This window comes from Castor canadensis, chromosome 8 (genome assembly GCF_047511655.1).
Source record: "Castor canadensis chromosome 8, mCasCan1.hap1v2, whole genome shotgun sequence".
Taxonomy (NCBI): domain Eukaryota; kingdom Metazoa; phylum Chordata; class Mammalia; order Rodentia; family Castoridae; genus Castor; species Castor canadensis.
In genome coordinates, this window is record NC_133393.1 from 17652565 (window position 1) to 17674854 (window position 22290).

The 22290-nt window shown below is 38.2% G+C and overlaps 1 protein-coding gene and 1 pseudogene across 1 annotated transcript in view; one reads left to right on the forward strand and one right to left on the reverse strand.

The window, feature by feature from the left end:
- Positions 1 to 22290, reverse strand: part of Dnah8 (dynein axonemal heavy chain 8) — a 343384-nt gene that overhangs the window by 319138 nt on the left and 1956 nt on the right. The gene's annotated exons all lie outside the window — the stretch shown is intronic.
- Positions 349 to 12253, forward strand: LOC109678828 (large ribosomal subunit protein uL11-like; annotated as a pseudogene).

Genomic DNA, 22290 nt, shown 5'->3' on the forward strand with positions numbered 1-22290 from the left:
TAATTAAATGCTGATGGCTGAACAAGAATCACCTGTGGCTTCCTACACAGTATTTGACCAGGACTCCATAACTGTGTGTCTTAGTTCAGGCTGCTGTAATGAAAATACCATAAATTGAGTGACTTAACCATTTATTTCTCGGTTTGGACAGCTGAGGAGTCCAAGATGAAGACACCAACAGATCCATTGTCTGGTGAGGGTTGTCTTACTGACTTGGAGACAGGCATCTCACTGTCCCACGGCCAAGAGAATCATCTCTTATGTCTAAGAACACTAGTCCCTTGTGACCTAATTACTTCTCAGAGGTCCCATCTCCAAATACCATCTCATTGGGGATTGAGTTTTAACATGATCCTGGATGGATACAAACATCCAGTCCATGGCAGTGTACAACCACGACTGCCTGTGAAGAAGGTTGTGTCAGTAATCCTCTTGCTGCTGGCAGTGAGGAAAAATCAATTACACTTCAGGATTTGGAATGGGTCGAGAGAGATACCAAGAGCTCCAAGTTCTTTCCAGCTTCCCCATGTGTCATTTCTGACATTTCTCTCTTTAGGCCAATAATATTAAAAATGATATCACCATCCCAAGTATTGCATGTAAGGCTAACAATGTCCAGTGAAAGAAAATAACCTTTTATTAGTCACATATTTTTAATAAGGATGAAAAACCTTTCCCAAGGCTCTTCAGAATTTTCATACCTCCTTAGGCTCTGTTAGACTATGACAGTTTTTCAGACTTTCCTTGTTTTAGATGACTTTGGTAGTTTTAAGGTTCAAGGAATACTTTTTAGCATATTTCTCAATTGAGATTTTGAGAGAGAGAGAGAGAGAGAGAGAGAGAGAGAGAGAGAGAGAGAGAGAGAGAGAGAGAGTGTGTGTGTGTGTGTCTGTGTGTGTGTTGAAGAAAAGGAAGAAATGATGTTCTAGGTTAAGAGGAAGACCACTGAGGTAAAAATGCCTTCCCATCACATAAAAAGGGTACATGCCATCAACAACACATTATCACTAATGATGTTAACCTTAATCACTTGGCTGACAGTTTATCAAGTTTCTCCTGCCCACCCACTTTCCACACTGTGCTCTTTGGAAAGAAGTCATTATGTGAAGCCCAAAGTTGTTAAGAGGAAAAGAGCACGCGTTTTACCTAAAATACCCAGTGGGACTTGCCAAAGTTTACAAGCCATCACAGGATGTCTGATATCCCTGCTCCACATCCACTAACTGAAAATGCCCCACAAGTTTCCAAAACAACCCCTAGGGGTCAGTACTGCCCTGTTCAGAACCACCAGTCTAAGATTTGCAGTTCTAGGTTTTTAAAAGTAGATGTGAACACAAAGCATTTACAAAGGAATGAGGGCGGAATCCATAGTTTTGTTTTTCTCTTTACATAGGATTTTTCAGCTAATTCAGTTATTTTACTACAAGGATAACTGGATTGAGCATGTTTGTAATGGACACAATTGAGAAGTAACTCATCCAGGAAGCAGAAATGCACCCAGTGTCCCAGAGTGGACTAGTTAACTCAGCCTGCCAGTGCACCAGTTCTTCACTGAGGCAAAGGTGAATCAGGTTTATCTAATAATTGGTTAAGTGGAAGCTGGGTAAAAGAATTTGTACTGTAAACACAGAGACTTGAGTCCAACCAATGCTGGCAAAGATAGATTTTTAAAATGCCAATACTACTGTAGTAATTAAGTAGGATTTTTTATAGATTTCATCCAGACTACATGTTCATTTTGCAGTAGGCTTCAAGAGTTTAAAGACTTCAAAATGTTCAGATTCTTTTATTGGATACTACTGTGATATTCTGGGAATCGTGTCCTAGAAAGTAATCAGACATTTTAATTTCTAAATTATATAGTTTTATGCTTATAATTTTCATAATAGCAAAGAATTAGAAACAGAAGCACCCAAAGAGAGAAGTAGTTAACTTTTTAACTTTTTTTTTTTTGTGCGGTACTGGGGTTTGAACACAGGGCCTACACGTTGAGGCACTCCACAAGCCCTTTTTGTGATAGGGTTTTTTCGAGATAGGGTCTTGCAAACTATTTTCCCGGGTTAGCTTTGAACTGTGATCCTCCTGATTTCTGCCTCCTGAGTAGCTAGGATTGCAGACGTGAGCTGCCAGCTCCCAGCAATAGTTAACTTTTATAGTTCCCACAATAATGGAATATTATCTATTCTAACACCATTTAAGCACTTTGTGCTCTATTTAAATACTGTCTAAACTTCCACTGAAGCCCTTTGTTTTCAAAAAACAAAATGCTCATGGGATACTAAGTGCAAAAGCAAGATTTCAGCTTATGTACATTATGCTCGATTTTGTTTAAGAAAAGGAAAAAAAATACACACAGAAATACTCTGAAGTAAATGTACCAAACTATGATTTTTCCCTGGCCACTGGGATTAGCAATGATTTTGTTATATTTTTCTGTATTTTCCAAATTCTCTAAAACGAGCAAGTATTTCTTTTATAATGTGGAAAAAGAATTATTTATTAATTTGTTCACATTTACTTTTTTTGTCTTTTGAGTAAATTGAGGTATTTTAACAAACTTGTTTTGGTCTGATACCCAAACATATTAATGATGATGATAACATATTAACTATTAGAAGAGGGCTGTGTTCAATGGCTCATAGCTATAATCCCAGCCACTCATGAGGCAGCGATTGGGAGGATCAATCACAGTTTGAGGCCAGCCCAGGCAAAAAGTTAGTGAGACCACCGCCCCCTCCCCAATCTCAAACAAGCAGGGCTGTAATCCCAGTGACATGGAAGGCATAGGTAGGAGGATCTCAGTCTGAGGACCATCAGGCAAAAAGTTTGAGACCCTTTCTGAAAAGTATATCAGAAAAGGGCTGGAGGTGTGGTTCAAGTGGTAGAATGCTTGCCTGGCAACTGCAAGGTCCTGAGTTCAAACACCAGTACTGGAAAAAAAAAAAAGATACTTTTATAATTCTAAATAACCAAGTTCAATTCAGTGACATTCAAAATTTCTTTAATCATTTAAATGTTAGTTATTTTTTTTTGGTGGTGGTCCTGAGGTTTGAACTAGGCAGGCATGCTATCACTTGAGCCACTCCACCAGCCCTCTAGTTACTTTTTAAAAAGTTGAAACGGCCGGGTTCTGGTGGCTCACACCTGTAATCCTAGCTCCTCAGGAGGCAGAGATCAGGAGGATCTTGTTTCAAAGCCAGCCTGGGCAAATAGTTCTCAAGCACCTATCTCGAAAATACTCATCACAAAAAGCCAAGACAGAGTGGCTCAAGGTGAAGGCCCCGAGTTCAAGTCACAGTACTGAAAAAAAAAAGTTGACACAGGTAAGTAAATAACCTATGAAGTAACTTAGCAGTATATTTTCATCCACACTGGCGGCTCTTAGCTGACTGATTCTGAAGGACTTTGTTACTTATATTCATTTTGTATTTGAACTGTGGCCTAAAATTATACCATAAGTATATGGTACAATTCAGTACAAGCACTACTCTGTCCCTAAGGAAGTGTTAGCCAATGTATATTAAAAAACCTTCATAGATATTGTAGTCATCTTACCCAAATTTTAAACATGTCACTACTCAAGGGTGGTCCCTGTACCATCACCATCAGTATCACCTGGAACTAGTTAAAAATTAAGAATTTCATGTTGGGTGTGGTGGCTCATGCCTGTAATCCTAGCTACTCAGAGGTAAAGATCAGGAGACTCAAGGTTCAAGGCCAGCTCATGCAAAAAAGTTCATGAGACCCCATCACAACAATAAAAAGCTGGGCATGGTGAGGTGCCTGTCATCCCAGCTGTGGTGGGAAGTGTAAAGATTACTGAGGTCCAGGCCACCCTGGCATAAAAGGAAGACCCTATCTGGAAACTTGACTGGAGAATGTGGCTCATAGGGTAGGGTGCCTGCCTAGCAAGTGCAAGACCCCACGTTCAAATGCTGGTACCACCAAAAAAATAAAAAAATTAAGAATTTTAGGCTTCATTTCAGATCTACTGAATCAGAATCTGTAATTATTATTATTTTTTTGTAGTTCTGGAGATTGAGCCCAGGGCCTTACACATCTAGGCATGCACCCTGCAACTTGAGCTATGCCCCTAGCCAGGCCTTTTGTTTTTAAGACAGGATATCCTGCAACCTTTCCTCAGGCTGGCCGTGAACTTGGAATCCACCTTCCACCTTCTTAGTAGCTGGGATTACAGGTGGGAACTACCAAAGTTGGCAAGAATCCGTAATTTCAAAGGTTTCCCAGGTGATTGGTATGCACAATAAAGTTTGAGAAGCACCATGGTACAGACTTCTATCAATAGTATCAGCAAGGAGTTTACCTCCAAAAATATGGATTGTTTTCTCCATATTATATAGTAAAACACTCATTATTGACCTGGGGTATGCTCCAGTGGTAGAGCACCTGTGCCAAAAAACCAAAAACCACAAAAAAATACAACACTCATTAGCAAGGCAAATGTATCTAATATACAAACATTAAAGTATAAGAAGGGGAAGTTTATTCTAATTTCACATAGTTTCTGAGGGGCTAGAAACTGAATTTCAGTGAACACAGGATTTCTCCTGCTGCTTTTCTCTGGGGTAAAATTTTAAGTTCCTGAAGGTTGGAGGAGGGTGAGCTTCTATTCCTTTGTAGTAAAGTATTCCATTGGCATTTGCTAAAATGTCAAATATCCCATTTGTGGTAAATCTAAGTAGCTTGGTGTTGCACCAACATTCATTTTTATTGCTGATACCTTCCTTACTACTTCACTGTGCAATTTCCCTGCTATTTCAGCCTACAGAGACATCTCTGAGAGCTAAGACTTCTGCACACAGGGAGCACTGAAGCATTTGCTGTTTTTGTATAAACCATGAGGTTTATACAAGGTCCTATCTCATAGATACCTCTCATAGCCATTGATTCTCAAGGCTCTTGCTGACTTTCAGGAGCTCTACCTGGGAGGTTAAATATGAGCCCCCTCTTCTATATCCCCAGGACTCTGATTTCTCCTTACTGGATCCCACAAACAAGAGGAGGGTGATGCCTCTTCACAGGGACTCACTGGGCTTAAAAGCACCCGACTGCCCTCCCTATAAGTCAAAGCATCAAGGTTCAGGTAAGTCAAGAGCCCTCTGGATTATATAGCATCCCAGGGCCCATAACATAGTTGCCTGAAAGAAGGTGGACCATGAGTTACAAAGAAATGAAGGAAGGTATTTTAAAATACCATGTCATGTAAACAGGATATAGGATTTAATGGAGTGTGGACAACATGACTGGGAACATGCATTCATATTAAATAACCTTGTAGAACATGAAGGCTGAAAATACGAGATTACTGAGAAAAATTATAATCTGTACAGGCAAACTGCAAATAGCCAGATTGTTCTCTGGATGCATAATCTCAGCAGGAGTAAAACAGATGAAAAGCAACAATAACCACCCTCTTTGGGGCTCTTAGTGGCAAGTTGGGACATCTGACAGACTAGTTTGAAGTGTTTACTCTTAAACATGTGGCTCTCAAAATTGAATTGCATCATTCCTCCAATGATGCAGTTTTGATGCATCATTGAAATGCATGCAATGATGAATCCCAATGACATTCATCAAAGCAACTGAAAAATCTACCGTTAAATTTATATGGAAACACAAGAGTCCACGAATAGCCAAGGCAATACTCAGTCAAAAGAACAACACTGGAGGTGTCACGATACCCGACTTCAAACTATATTACAAAGCATGTTTTTATTACAATAAAAACAGCATGGTACTGGCACAAACACAGACATGAAGACCAGTGGAACAGAATAGAGGACCCAGATATGAAGCCACACAACTCTAACCAACTTATCTTTGACAAAGGCGCTAAAAATATACGATGGAGAAAAGACAACCTCTTCAACAAAAACTGCTGGGAAAACTGGTTAAGCAGTCTGCAAAAACACTGAAACTAGATTCATGTTTATCACCCTATACCAATATTAATTCAAAATGGATCAAGGATCTTAATATCAGACCCCAAACTCTAAAGTTGGTATAGGAAAGAGTAGGAACTACTTTGGAACTAATAGGAATAGGCAAGAACTTTCTCAATGGAACCCCAGCAGCTCAGCAACTAAGAGAGAGCATAGATAAATGGGACTTCATAAAACTAAAAAGCTTCTGCTGAACAAAAGAAATGGTCTCTAGACTGAAGAGAACACCCACAGAGTGGGAGAAAATATTTGCCAGCTACACATCAGACAAAGGACTGATAACCAGAATATATAGGGAACTTAAAAAACTAAATTCTCCCAAAACTAATGAACCAATAAAGAAATGGGCAAGTGAACTAAACAGAACTTTCTCAAAAGAAGAAATTCAAATGGCAAAAAAAACACATGAAAAAATGCTCACCATCCCTAGCAATAAAGGAAATGCAAATTAAAACCACACTAAGATTCCATCTCACCCCTGTTAGAATAGCCATCATTAGCAACACCACCAACAACAGGTGTTGGTGAGGATGCAGGGAAAAAGGAACCCTCTTACACTGCTGGTGGGAATGTAAACTAGTACAACCACTCTGGAAAAGAAATTTGGAGGCTTCTTAAAAATCTAAACATAGATCTACCATATGATCCAGGAATACCACTCTTTGGGATATACCCAAAAGAATGAGACTCAGGTTACTCTGGAGGCACCTGCACACCCATGTTTATTGCAGCATTATTCACAATAGCCAAGTTATGGAAACAGCCAAGATGCCCCACTACTGACGAATGGATTAAGAAAATGTGGTATTTATACACAATGGAATTTTATGCAGCCATGAAGAAGAACGAAATGTTATCATCGCTGGTAAATGGATGGAATTGGAGAACATCATTCTGAGTAGGTTAGCCTGGCCCAAAAGACCAAAAATTGTATGTTCTCCCTCATATGTGGACATTAGATCAAGGGCAAACACAACAATGGGATTGGACTTTGATCACATGCTAAAGCAAGAGCACACAAGGGAGGTATGAGGATAGGTAAGACACCCAAAAAACTAGATGGCATTTGTTGCCCTCAACACAGAGAAACTAATGCAGATACTTTAAAGTGACAGAGGCCAGTAGGAGAAGGGGGACCAGGAACTAGAGAAAAGGTTAGTTTGAGAATTAATTTAGAAGGTAACACACATGTACAGGAAAGCAATGCGAGTCAACTCTCTGTGTAGCTATCCTTATTTTAACTAGCAAAAACCCTTGGTCCTTCCTATTATTGCTTATACTCTCTCTTCAACAAAATTAGATATAAGGGCAAAATAGTTTCTGCCTGGAAGCAAGGGGGTAGGGGGGGAGAGGGAAGAAGTGGGGTGGTTCAGGGAGGGGGCGGGGGGAAGGGGGAGAAATGACCCAAACATTGTATGTACATATGAGTAAAATAAAAAAAAATTGAATTGCATCAAAGTCACTTGAAGAGTGTGTCAAAAAACATAGTTATTTCTGCCACTCTGATTCAGCAGGTTGGTGATGGGCTCTCTAATTAGCATTTCAAACAAGTTCAGATGATGCTGATGCTGCAAGTTTTGAACCACACTTTGAGAACAATATTCTCCATGGATTTGTGGCTGCACAGAGCCTGTAGTTACTGGGATAGCTCCAAAGGCCCTCGTGATAATTGGGAGCAATGTATGGTTACCCTAGTAGTCTCTCTGGGGAAGGGGGGATCATTACAGATTCAGTTGCTGTGGTGCAGCAGGGTTATTCTTCCCAGTAACTTGATCTGTCATTCAGCCAGTGGATTATGAGTCTGAAAACAAGTTCAGGTGTGGAAGTTGGGCAAGAAATTGTGATATTTTTTAATTACCTCAATGGCCCTCTGTCTTTTCACTATCCATCTTTGATTTTTTTCTTTCAACTGTATAGATTGGACAATATTTTGTTGACTGCCCATAAACTTTCACTTGCATAGTCCATGTTCTATTAACCTTCTTATAGCTCTCTCCATATGAGCCTCTTCCCTCACTGACTACCACTTTGACCTTACTTCTCATTAAGATAATTGTACCCACTTTATTTCTGAAGGTTCAGTGCATGACCTCTATTATTTTGGAAACTTTTGTTCCCATTACCATTGGGCAGTTTAGTTCTGTAACAATGTCTTCTACCATTGGCTCTAGAAACACAGGGCCACTACTGAGTTCTCATTGAGTCTTCATCATTAGCACTATTGTTTTGATAGATGGAATGTCTTATTGGCATTCCTATGGAACAGTCAACTGAAGGGTCTTCTATCCATACATAAGCTATCCACTCTATCATGCCCATTTCTTGAAGCGACCAATCATATTAGAAGTTAAGAAAATAGTTACCTTTGGTGACAATGCACCTCATTGTACATGTTAGACTTCAATTAAAAACAAGTTGTTTTTTTTTTTAAAGGAAACTACCATAAATGGGAAAATAACAAGAGGAACACTTTGTAAGTTAGGACAAAGACAAAGCGTGTTCTCTCCAGGATGTTAATGTTCATACCTCTTACTGCACAGTATGGTTGGTCACTCAATAACGAACACACTGCTCATTAAAAGAATGGTTTTTAATTCTAGGGAGCAAATAAGATTGTCTTTGAAATGTTCTCCCTTTGCTTCCATGAAACTCTACTCACCTTGTTCTAATCCTATTTTCCTGAATGCTCCTTCTGCCTCCATTTCCTCTTCCTCTTCCTTGAAATACAGCTGAGAAATACTTAATAGAGAAGAAAAGGGTCTGTCTCAAGGCAGAAGACCAAGTCTTAAACCTAGAGTCAATCGTTAAGTGTGAGTCAATACAGTAGCATCACTTTCTCATAGTTGTTGCTAGATTCAAGGAGGGAAAATGACTGCAGATCCAAATTGTAAACTGTGCTAAAAATATAAGACATTTTCTCAATATTCTGTCCTCAGCACTAGCCTTCTCTTTCATATGGCTCGTCCTTCTTTGGTAATGTCACCTATTTTCATGGTTTTAATTATAATCTCTTTGATAAATTTGTATTGATTTATTAGCATATTATAGTTGTACTGGGGGTACATTTTAACATTTATAAAAATGCTTACAGTATATCTTAGATTCACCCCCCCTCCATCTTTCTCTTTTATTTCCCGTCCACGTTTCTTAAAACAGTTTCAACAGGTCTCACCATTCCATTTTCATAAATGAATACATAGCACTTCCACCACATTCACCCTCCTTCACCCCTTTCCTTATGCCCTCCCCTCCCCCACTGGTACCAATCCCCCAGACAGGACTTGTTTTATCTTCCTGCTCTTCATTCTTTAAAAAAAGACATTTTTGTATGTTTATGATAATTGTACAGTTTCATTGTGACATTTCCATATGGAAATGTATATGTGTAATACCCCATTATTCTCCTTTCTACCTTACTCCTCCTATTATAGTGATTTCAACAGGTTTAAATGTACTATATTCATACTTGTATAGAAAGTACATCAACCATATTCACCTTCTTTACTTTCTTCATTTACCCTCCCCCTCCTATTAGTGCCCTCCCCTTATCGTGACTTTTACATTCTTGTCCATTGTTTCTTTAGTAAAATTATTTAAGGAGATAAAAAGATTAAAGCTATAACACAGAACAAACAAAGAAATATAATCAATGTACGATTATATTTGGCATCAGTATCAGTTTTCCTAGACTTTGGGAACAAGACTGGTAGCTTATTTCCTCACATGGAAAAACTGCCTTTCACCTTTTGCTATTTATGTCCTTCTGGCCTCATTTCTTTTCTCTATTTCATGATCAGGGCATTCATTCTTTTTATGCCCTTGGTTTTTCACACTCTCTTGACTGCTTCCTTTCCATTTCTACCCTAAAGCAACTGTTTTCAGACTTTAGTATATCAGAATCCACAGAGGAAAACACTGCACTTTGTGAAAGAAGCAGTCACAAAGGACCACATACGGTATGATTCCATTTCTATGAAATGTCTAGAATAGGCAAATCTGTAGAGACAGAAAGCAGATTAGTTGTAGCCTGGGGCTGGGGATGATGGTGTGGGGAATGAGGAATGACTGACAATGAAAATGGGATTTCTTTTTGTGATAATGAAAATGTTTTAAGTTGAATCATGGTGATGTTTGCACAACTCTACAGACATATTAAAAAACGCTAAACTACATTTTAAACAAGAGACTTTTTATTTCAATAAAGCTGTTAGAAAAAAATCACATGGAGGGCTCATTCTTGTCAGTTTTTTGTTATTGTGACAAAATACATGAGAAAATGAACTTAAAAGGAAGAAAGATTTATTTTGGATCACAGTTTTGAAGGTTTCAGTCCTTGGTTACTTAACCGGTAAGACTTAGGCCTAGGGTGAAGCAGAACATCATGGTGGGGAGTGTGTAGTGGAGCAGAGTTGCTCACCTCATGGTGCCAAGAAGCAAACAGAGAATGCACTTTTATAACAAAGCGCCCCCCAAACCCATTAAGCTATGAATCAATGAATGCTGGAGGCATGGCTCAAGTGGTACAGTGCCTACCTAGCAAATGTGAGGTCTTGAGTTCAAACCCAAGTATTGCCAATATATATATATCATGTGGAATCCATTAGTGGATCAATCCATTCATATCAGAGCCCTTATGGTCCCAAAGACCCACCTCTGAATACTGCTGCAATGGGAACCAAGCCTTCAACACATGAGCATTGGGGGGACATGTCTACTCAGTAGTTTCTGATTCAGAAGGCTTGATTTAGTAGAAACTTCCATTTCTAACAAATTCTTAAGTGATTCTGCTGCTGTTCTAGTACCACACTATGAGAACCACTGCTCTGGAATAGCGTTGCCCAACAGAAATGTAAGGGCCAAATCTGGTGGTACATGCCTGTAATCCTAGCTACTTGGGAGGCTAAGGGAGGAAGATCATGAGTTTGAGGCCAGCCTGGGCAACTTAGCAAGACCCAGAAAAAAAGAAAAGAAATATAAGCTGCATGTGTAATCAGCTATTTTTCTAAGAGCAACATAAACATGTAAAAAAAAGTAAAATTAATTTTCATCATATGCATATGTAAAAAAAGCAAGTAAGAAAAACACTTTAGGTTAGGATCAAGATGAAGTATGTTCACACTTAGCAATATATAGTATCTTTTTTAAAAGCCTGTATAGTAAGCATCATTACAGTGTTTCTCTCTTTCCTTCCCTTCCTTACTTCCTTTTTCCCTCCCTCCTTCCCTCCCTTCTCTGCCTTGCTCCTTCCTTCCTTTTGCAGTGCTGGGGATGTAACCCAGGGCCTTCCACATGCTAGGCAAGCCCTCTAACACTGACTACATCCCTACATCCCTAGCCCCATAGCTTGCATTTTTTTTAACTCAACATTATGTTTTGAGGTGAATCTTAAAGTTGATGTATCCTCTAATTAATTCATATCCTCTGATGTGTACTTTAAAAATATATCACCATTTGTCCATTCTTTTGTTATTAGATATTAAGAATTTTCATATTTATCTTATTAGAAACTACATTACTATAAGCATTTTGTACCTGTCTCCATGATTAGATATGGTAGAACGTTTTCTAGGGTTTTACCTTGGAGTTACACCTATGAGTGAAATTTCTGGGTCTTGGCACATATGCTATCTTCAACTTCACTATGCCAAAGCGATATATTTTGGGATTAAGTTCAGTTGCAAGTGACGCTAGGACAAAAATGATAGTGGCTTAACAAAACAGCAATACAGCTTTCATTTTTTGATTTGGAGGCAGCCAAGGTGCATCTTTCTTAGGTCATCTCAAATTTGGGTTCATCCAACACCAACTGCCTCCACCAGGCCACCCAAGTTTGACTCCAAGAATATCAAGGTCATGTACTTGCTGTGCACTGGTGGTAAGGTCTGTCTTAGCCCCCAAGATTAGCTGCCAGGGTCTGGATGATGACATCACCAAGGCAACCAGTGACTGGAAGGGTCTGAGGATTGCAGTAAAGCTGATCACTCAAAACACACAGGTCCAGATTGAGGTGGTACCTCTACCTCTGCCCTTGAAAAACCCTCAAGGAGCCATCAAGAGACAAAAAGAAAACAGGAAAACATCAAACATAGCACAAATAATCACTTTTGATAAGATTGCCAACACTGCCTGACAGATGTGACATGGCTCTTTAGCGAAAGGATTTTCTGGAACCATTAAAGAAATCCTGGACGCTGCACAGTCTGTGAACTGCAGTTCCAATGCTGCCACCCTCAGCCATTGACATTATAGATGACATCAACAGTGGTGTGGTGGAATGCCCAGCTGGTTAAGAAGTGCAAGAGAAAATATTTCAATAAAAGATCATCTGGCCAACAAACAAACCAGCAACACATCTCTTGCTTATATAAAATGTCCAAGGATAGAAGGGTGGCTATCAGAGGCCCACAGGCTTCTACCTTGCTGTTCCACAGTTTTCAGCATGTGTTTTCATTTTATGGTTCAACCATTATCTAAACATTCTAGACAGCAAGAAGGAAGAAGAGGAAAATAAAGACTTCTAAGTATATCCCATCATCCTGAACTTTGTTACCTAAGTTCACATCTAGCTGCAAGAGAATCTGGAATTTGTAGTCTTTATTCTGAATGACTAAATGCTGTACTTAAAACAGTAGATCCAGGCCAGGCACTGGTAGTTCATACCTGTAATCCTAGCCACTCAGGAGGCAAAGATCAGGAAGATTGTGATTCAAAGCCAGCCTGGGAAAACAGTTTGCAAGACCCCATCTTGAAAAAAACACATCACATAAAAGGGCTGGTGGAGTGGCTCAAGTGGTAGAGTGCCTTCCTAGCAAGTGTGAGGCCCTGAATTCAAACCCTACTGTCACCAAAAAAAAAAAAAATAGTGGATCCTATTAGTAAGGAAGAAAGGGAGACGAGATATTAGAAGTAAATGGGAAGTCTCTGCATTAGTGTTTATCTATGTAGTGAACTTGTCTACTAGCAGTGTTTAATAAGAGTTCAAGTTGCCCCACAAACACAACAAAAGGAAGTATCAAGCTTTACTTTCTGGTATCAAGTTTTACTTTCTGGCAATCTGATTGGTATGACATAGTTTCTCACCTATTCATCTACAATTTTTAAAATTTAGGCTCTACTGTGTGCCAGTTGTTTCTGAAGGTGCTGGGAACACAACAGTGAATAAATCACCGTCCTAAATTCACCAATTATATATTCTAGTGGATAAGACCATAAACAAGTGTGTGTGTGTGCACATCTGTCACACGTTCACAAGTGCTGCTATGGAAAAATGGAATGCAGTACGTATGTACATTTAACATGCATTGGTCAGAGAAGACCTCATTGACAGTGACACTGAAGCAGAAGCTTGAGGAAGTAAAGTAATGAACCATGTGAATGAATACCTGGGGACAGCATTCTGGGCAGAGGGCACAACAGAGGCTAGCATGATTGTGCAGTGCAGTGAGTGGGAGTGGGGTCCGAGGATGTGGGTAGGTGTGGCCTGGGCAGACTGAACATGTGTAGTTGGGCTTGTGCTCTTGTGCTGGTGCCATTATCATGAGATAAACATGTCCAGTGAACACTGCTCTTCCTGCCTGGACTCCAGAATGCATGGAGCAGAACCATTCCGAGTGTCCAACAGCCTGAGTCAGAGCGATCTCAGCTGATCTGCATGAGCCAGAAGTAAACTCCCATTGTCGTATGCCACCAAGATGTTGTCATTGTTATGCAGCATTTTATGGCAAAAACTAAAAGGTGCATGTCTATGTTGTCCCTCTCTTTCCAGTTTCTCAGTTTATCTTGTTCTTTTTTCCTTTCTTTTTGAGACAGGGTCTCACTGTGTAGCCCAGGCTGGCCTCAAACTCTTGATCCTACTGTCTCCACCTCCTCAATGCTAGGATTACAGGTATGATCCACCATACCTGGCCTTCTCTCCCCCTCCCCAATACTGGGAATTGAACCCAGGACCTTGTGCATGTGTTCTACCAAGCTACATCCTCAACTCTTTCTAACTTCTTAAGTGGAATGATTAATTCAGTATTCACAATATTTTTATGTAATATATATGATATTTGTAAGTTTTTACAGTATTTATCTTAAAATACATTTAAAAATATTTTTTTTCTGAGCACCGTTTTGGGATACAGATTTTCATATGTAAGATGCCTACTGCTTGGGCTGGAATTCTGGTTCAAGTAGTAGAGAACCTGCCTAGCAAGTGTGAAGCCTTGAATTCAAACCCCAGTACCTCAAAAAACAAAAAAGATACCCAATTGCTGCTATTTTTAAAGTAATTTCAGTTTCATTTCCTTTTTGTTTTAAAAGGATAATTTTTGTGTGTGTGCATTTGTATGCCTGTGTATGAGTATGTGTGTGCATGTGTGTTTTATGCTGGGGATTGACTGCATGTTCTCATGCATGTCAAGCCTCTACCACTGAGCTACATCCCTGCCCATGCTATCTTTTAAAAAATTATTTCTAGTTTTATTCAATTGTGGCTAGAGAACATAAACTGTATCTTTTCTTCTTTTTGAAATTTTCCTTGTAAACAAGCATATGACTGATTTTTGTGGATGTTCCTTAGAAATAGTATGCATTTTCTGTTATAGAATATTAAATTATATTTAAAACTATCAAATCAAGTTCATGAGGGCTTCTTCCACTTCATTAGTCTGTATGGAGCATCAAATTCTAAGAAATATATGCTAAAACTCCCTGATACATTTTAGTGAAAAATCACTTTGTATTTTAAAAAGTTTTTACCTTATATAGTTTGCTACTAAATGTACATAAAAGTTTTCACATAAGAATAAAGGTTTATAAGTTATACCTTTACTCATTAGGCTTTTTATCACTACAAAATACCCTTTTACTATGGGATGCCATTGGCTTTGGATTCTACTATATCTGAAATTAATATTACTATCTCTGCTTTTTGTTTATTTATTTGTTTATTTTTGGAGCCTTGTGAACTCAGGGCCTTGTGTTTGCTAAGCAGGCAATCTTCCACTTGAGCGGCACCCTCAGCCCATTTTTGTTTCTATTTACCTGAAATTTTTGCTCTCTTCTTTCTTCTTCTTAAAAATGTTAAGTTTATTATTTTTAATAAGTCAGAGTATATAGAAAAAAGTTGAGAGTGTACCTCTTCTTCCCCGATTACATCCACCTTGAAGAAACTATTGTTAATAATTTGCTCTATACCATTTGACATCATTCTCTAAGTTTATAAACATGTGTGGTAGTAGATAGGATCTGGTAGATACCCAGATCCTAAGCTCTGGAACTTGTGAATGTTACCTTATATGGAAAAAAGATAACTGCCAATGTGATTAATGATCCTGAACTGGGAAGATTATCTTTGTGAGTGCTAAATGCAATCATAAGCCTCCTTGTAAGGAAGAGGTAGGAAGGAATTGACACAGAGTAGGAGAGGGCAATGTGACAGTAATAGAGGCTAGAGTGATGTGGCCACAAGCCAAGGAATGCTGCCAGCCATCAGAAGCTGGAAGAGGCAAGGAATGAATTCTCCCCAATAGCCTCTGGAGGCAGTTTAGCCTCATGAAACTGGGACTTTGGATTTCTAGTCTCCAGAACTGTAAGAGAATAAATGTATGCTTTAAGCCACCAAGTATAGGGTAATTTGTTATGTCAGCTATACAAAACTAATGTAGCTTCTCCTGATTTATTTTTTACAATTATGACATTATGCTCTATACAGTGCTCTGAAACTAGCTTTTCTCCCTCTTTTACTAATCTCTCAGTTACATCTTTACAGGTCAGTATCTATCTATACATGCCATTCTTTTAAATAAATGAATAATATTTCACATTGTGGATGTTTCATAATTCATTCATTCATTCCCCTGTTGATGGACATTCTAGTTGCTTCCATTTTTTTAAATTGCAAATAGTGCCACAACAAACATCCTTAATGTGTCTATCTTTTATATATTGGGACTTTTTGTAGGGAGAAGAGAATAGATTTTAGAAGATCCATGAGTAAGTACATTTTCAATTGTAGTAGATATCAACAGTTTACTTTCCAAGAAAGCTGTAAAAATCCACACTCCAATCTGACTTGAATTTGCCTGAGGACAAGTGAAGTTGGGGATTTTTTCATATTTTTGGCAGTTTTCATTTTTTATTTTAAGCAATGCTTGCTTAATTCCTTTGTCTATTTTTCTTCTTTTTAAAAAATTATTAGCATTTTATAGTTGTTCAGGGGGGATACATTGTGACATTTGCATAGGTGCTTACAATACATCTTAATTAGATTCACCCTCTTCATCTTTCTCTCTTATTCCCCTTCCCCATTTTTTCTTTTGGATTATTTGCCTTAACCTTTTTTTCTGTCAAAGGTTTTAGAAACACTCCTCCAGACTTTCAGCTGATCTTTTGGTTTTACTCTCTTTCCTCAATCTAAGACAAAATTTCCCCTTCCAAGTTACATCTACACAAATCTGAAACCTAAAATACCTTCCCACTTACCCTTCATTGCTTTTTTTTCAGTGTAGCCCACACACCTTCTGCATCAGAATTAGCTGTGGGTTCCTATTAATAACACAGATTCCACTGGTGGAGTGGCTCAAGCAGTAAAGCACTTGCCTAATAAGTGTGAGTTCAAACCCCAGTGCTGCCAAAAACCCCCACACTCCTGTGGGTACCGGCAATTCACACCTGTAATCTTAGCTACTCAGGAGACAGAGATCAGGAGGATTGTGGTTTGAATCCAGCTTAGGTAAATAGTTCTCAAGACCCTATCTCAAAAATACACAACATGAAAAAGGTCTGGCAGAGTGGCTCAGATGGTAAAGCACCTGCCTAGCATATACTGCAAAAAACAAACAAACAAACAACTAACTAACTAACAACAACGAAATACCCCCAAAGGCCCACAAACTCCTATGGTACCCTCAAATGACAATCTCTGGCAGGAGTAGGTGTCAACATGTCCAAGTTATTCTTCACACATGATTGTTCTCAGTCTGAAATTACTCTGCTTTACCTTTTCTGTCTGATTCTCACAAGACTTGTAAGACCAACACAATCCAATAGGAATTTTCTGCAATGATAGCATTTTTCATACATGTACTGTCCAATACAGCAGCTATCATGGCTGGTAAGTTCTTAAAATGTGACTGGTGTGACTGAGAAACTGAATTTTTAATTTAAATTAATACAGCCACATGAAGCTGGAGACGACCATAATAAACAAAGAGGCTCTAGATTTAGTGCATGAAAGCAAAGAATTTCAACCTCCATATACCTCTGTGCCTAGTTCAAAATAAACCAGTAAACAAAAATTGAAATAGAAAATAAGCCTTGGCTATTTCCATTTATTGTGTATTTTATATATTAAGAAATGCTCAAAACAGTATTACAAAACTGATATATTTTAATATTTACCTTACATTTACAAAGCAGCTTTACTGTTCTATTTTAAAGATAGTTTCAGGATTAAAATATTAAATCATGGATATATTGGGTGCTTGATGACAATGTCTAAGAACAGTCATCACACTCAATTTTTTCTCTTTTTTTTTATGGTACTGGGGTTTGAACTCAGGGCCTTGCATTTGCTCAGCAGGTACTCTACCACATGAGTCACATCCCCAGCCATTATTTTTTGAATAGGGGCTATGCTTTTTGCCTGGACTGTATCCTCCTATTTGCTCTTACCACATAGCTGGGATGACAGGTGGCTTGCCACCATGCTCTGCTTTTATTGGTTGAGATGGGATCTCGTGAACTTTTTGCCAGAGCTGGCCTTGAACTGTGATCCTCCATGGATCGCCACCTCCCCAGTAGCTGGAATTACAGATGTGAGTCACTGTACCTGATCAACCATTAACTTCCTGCCATCAGCTTAGCAAATAGAAAAGATATACTAAGACAACCTTGAATCTTGCTATTAGATCTCCCTTTAGTATATATGTGGAAATATATACACTAGAAAATATAACCAAATTATTAATATGTGAGGCAGAAAGGATATTAAAACAAAGAATATGTCTTAGATTTGATTCAGGCACCCTGGAAGAGAATATTGAGAGATTGTGAGAAAATTATTTGATTGGAAAACTTGGGAATTGAAGGTTCCTACTTATGCTTGTCAACCATTATTTCACCTATCCATCTCCTTTAGAAGAAAAAAGATCATGTTAAAAGACTGACATTCGGCAGAGTTGCAGTAACATTAAAACTGCTCTGAAGATAATTCATTGTTCAAGTTCTCATTTATTCTTACAAAACCCTGGAGAACTTCTAAGACACATTCTTATCAGCATGGAAGAATGTATAAGTTTTAACTCTCATCTGAAATGAGGCCAAAGCACTAGGCATTAGTCATTGTAAGCATATTTACCATTCATTTTCCCAGCTTTTTCCACAAACAACTTGAGATGGTTAGTATGCAGAATGTAAAAAATTATGGATAAATCAGAGCAAGAGAAAACCAAATTTAAATAGGAAGTTCAGGCCAGGGAATAAATTAGAATGCAGATATGCAGTCACAGGTTCATACCCTGACCTTACAGTTGAGTCACAAATTTTCTTTTCCTTTTGCAGTGCTAGGGATCGAATGCAGAGTCTTACACATATCAGAGAAGTGCTCTACCACTGAGCTATACCCCCACCCCTCAGCCATGAATTTGACTTACAGCTTCACGGCAGACAAGGTGAAAGGGAGACACATTCAGTTATATAATTCACTTGTCCACAAAGAAGACATGTCAGTTACTCAAGGGTGGCCAGGCATTTCATGATACTTGGCTCAGAAAAAATATTATCCCATGGAATTTCCTGTAGCAAACATAAAGTATTCAAGAACACAACAGTTTTCCACCAAAGGTTCTATGGAGATTTCCTTGTAGAACCCTTTAAAATATGCAATGGACACAACATTGAAAATAGAAGTCAGAAAAACACTCTTGGCAGTGGTTGAGTTGGTCTCTGAGCTCAGGACAATGTGGTCAAGAATGTAGTTTTCTGTTCTGACCATCTAGCCAAAGACACAGAATTCAGTAATATGATCAGCAGGTGGTAGGGGTTTGACAGCCTTTCATGAGGAGTGAGTCACCCCATTATGATTGTCACCTTAATAGAAACATCTATGATGGTAGATGGAAGCTCTACAGGCAATTTAGGAGTTTCCTTAAAAATCAGCTCCTCAAGAATTAGAAAACAAGTAAATGTTGAAGACCATTGAGTTCTATACTGGAAGAAGGTCTGCAGGAAGAAGGTCTGCAAACGCATGTTATGTTTTTTTAAAATATACATTAGTTACTAATATTTTGAGATCAATAGCTTTAAAATCTGTCAACCTTCAATGCTTCTTTCCTAGCACATGCTGATGATCTGCCAGGCTGAGTACAGAGCCCTCATCCACCTGCCTGGTGCTCAGGCCCTGGAATGCCCCACTGGAGCACAATGAAGATTTAGATTGGAAATTTTTCAAAGAAGAAAGAAATTATAACTGCTCATTGTTGACTATAAAAAACCTGAATAATGAAATGTATGTCTTTTAGCAAAGTGAATCTGGCTGGAAGAATTACTTGTATAACATACTCTTAAGAAAAGAAATTAATCTGGTATTTAGTTACTGGATCTAAGCCAATTAGACATGTACTGATATCAAAATGTTAGTTTTGGAACTGGTGACTTTAATCCATTTTTTTTCTGACAGACAGTAAGCAACAAGATCAACTATACATTAAAATGCATTGTATAAAATTTCAGCAGAATAAAGGAGGATAATGGACTTTCTTATCTCTAAAGCAAGGGAACATGTGCCCAAATAACCCACAAGTGGTTTCAAATTGTTTAGACATAAGTAAAAAACAAGAAGGGCCACACCTTAGCTATTTCATGCTACTTAAAATACTTTCTGATCTGTCTGGGTAACAAGTCTATTAAGCTGGACTTTCAAGGTCATGCAGTAGTACTGGTTTTGTAAGAACGGAGATTCTACATTTAACTCGTGCAACTTAACCTGAAACTAGTTCTTATTCAGAATCAAAATGTGAGAAGTCATTCAAAGTTGCAAACATTCTTTTTTCAAAAAAAAAAAGATTTGTTGTTTCTCATTAAAAAATATATTGTTAACAATTTAGAGAACAAAGAAAATTTAGATAATTTTTCCAACTATTCATGTTGAAAAATTTCTAACTGACTGCTATAGTTAGGATCTTGAATATCCTCCAAAGGCTCATGTGTAAAAGGCTTGGTCCCCAGGGGGTATTTTTGGGAGGTGGCAGAATCTTTAAGAAATAAGATCTAGTGTGGGTTCCTTAAGTTCCTGGTTTTTAAGACCTTGGTCCCTTCTTTGTTCTCTTTTGCTTCTTGGACACATGGTAAGCAGTTTTACTCCAATACACTTCTGTTATGACGTGCTACCTTGCCAAAGGCTCCAAACGATGGGACCAATTGATCCTGAACTGAAACCTACAAAAACTGTAAGCCAGAATAACGCTTTTCTCTTTATAAGGTGATTAGTTCAGATATTTTGTCATAGTAACGAAAGCTAAAACAAGAGAATGCAAACATGCAGGCAAATCCACACAATTACCACTGCCAAACCAACAAATTTACTCAGAGCTTCTTGGCAATCACAGTGAAAAGGGAAAAACTGCATTCTAGCATCCAGTACTTAGATTTGAAACCTGGCTCCTTTATCTATTAATTCTGTGACCTTGAATAATTAATTTTCCATGACTTAGTTTCCTGATTTATAAATATTGGGATTAATAACATTACCTACTTCAAAGGGCTATTATGAGACTTTAATGAGCTAATACCAATGACACTTAAACATAGCCAACATAGGTTCAGGAACCATACCCAGGGAAGGATCACTGCTAATATAGCAAATGCTGTCATGTGTGCACATTATGCTAACAGTTCAGAAGAAGGGCACTTTAACCAACTAAGGACTTGAGGGATGGCTTCCTGAACAGAAGATGCCTGTGCTGAGTCTAAATCTTGGTCTACTACTTAACTGTTTTGACCTTGATCAAATTATTGAAACTCTGCATCTTTGCTGCTAAAACTGAGATATAATATCAGTGGCTAGTACAATAAGCTAATGTTTGTAAAATTAAATGAGATAATATATGAAGATTAGCTAGGCAAGCAAATGTACCAAAACATGGCATTTATAATAATATGTTTTCCCTTGGATGTGACAGAAAAATAAACTACTCTTGTGTTCAACTTTTATTTTGGTCATTTTTTTCAATTCAATTATTTTAGTTTAGAAACAGTGGTACATAAACATTCACTCAGATCACAACAAAACCACTTGGAAGAAATGTTAAATGACATCACTGGCTTAGCACAGCTCTCCCACATAGGAAAGTATAATACCTTAACTTCCATTAAGTAGAACTAATTGCTTCCTCATCTGAGTCACTTGATACTTCCCTCATTTCATTTCATATACCTTCTATTGCAGCATGGTTATATCCTATCATGGTTATAGTACATTTATAACTTTTTTGTTAAAGAACTGTGGCAACTTGCTGCATACCTACATGTTTCTCTTTCTATACACTGAGTTTCTTGAATAAATATGTTAGCCATAGTACCTGGACAGAAGTTGGGATATCATATATTAACTCTCAAGTGTTGGATGAAATGACCTTGGCTAGATTTGAAGTGTGCTGTTACAAGCAAATGAATCTAATATAACGTTTGGGGGTTGTATTTTTTTCCCTGATTGATCTCATTCATGTCTAGAGTGTAAACGAAAAATTATAGGTTAATGTCCTCCTACTTATTATTTTTTTTGCAGTAATGGGGTTTGAACTCAGGGCTTTGTGATTGGTAGGCAAGTGCTCTACCATTTGAGCCATACCTCTAGCCCTCCTCCAACTTCTTTTTAACCCAACTTCTCTCAACGTTCATAGACCTGTGTAATTTGACTAACATTTCTCTCTGAATGTGGAGGTTCCCACCAACAAGACATAGTGCCCTTCTTCTCTAGATAAAGGAGAATACATTGGGAAACTAACCATCATCTTTATTATTAACTGTATGTTTTTCTTATTGCTGCCGTGACAAACTGAGTGATTTAAGATGATATACATTTATCATCTTACAGTTCTAAAGGTTAGAAGCCCTAAACTCAAGGTATCAGTAGGGCTGTATTCCTTCTGATAACAATCAATTTTCTTGCCTTTTCCAGTTTCTACTGGCCGCCTACATTCCTTTGCTTCCTTTTCAAGGCCAACAGTGTAGCTTCTTCACGTCTGTGACCTCTGCTTCCCTCATATTTCCCCCTCTGACCATGACCCTCTTGTCTCTAGCCTAACCAGATAATCCAGAATGATTTCCCCAGCTCCTTAACTTT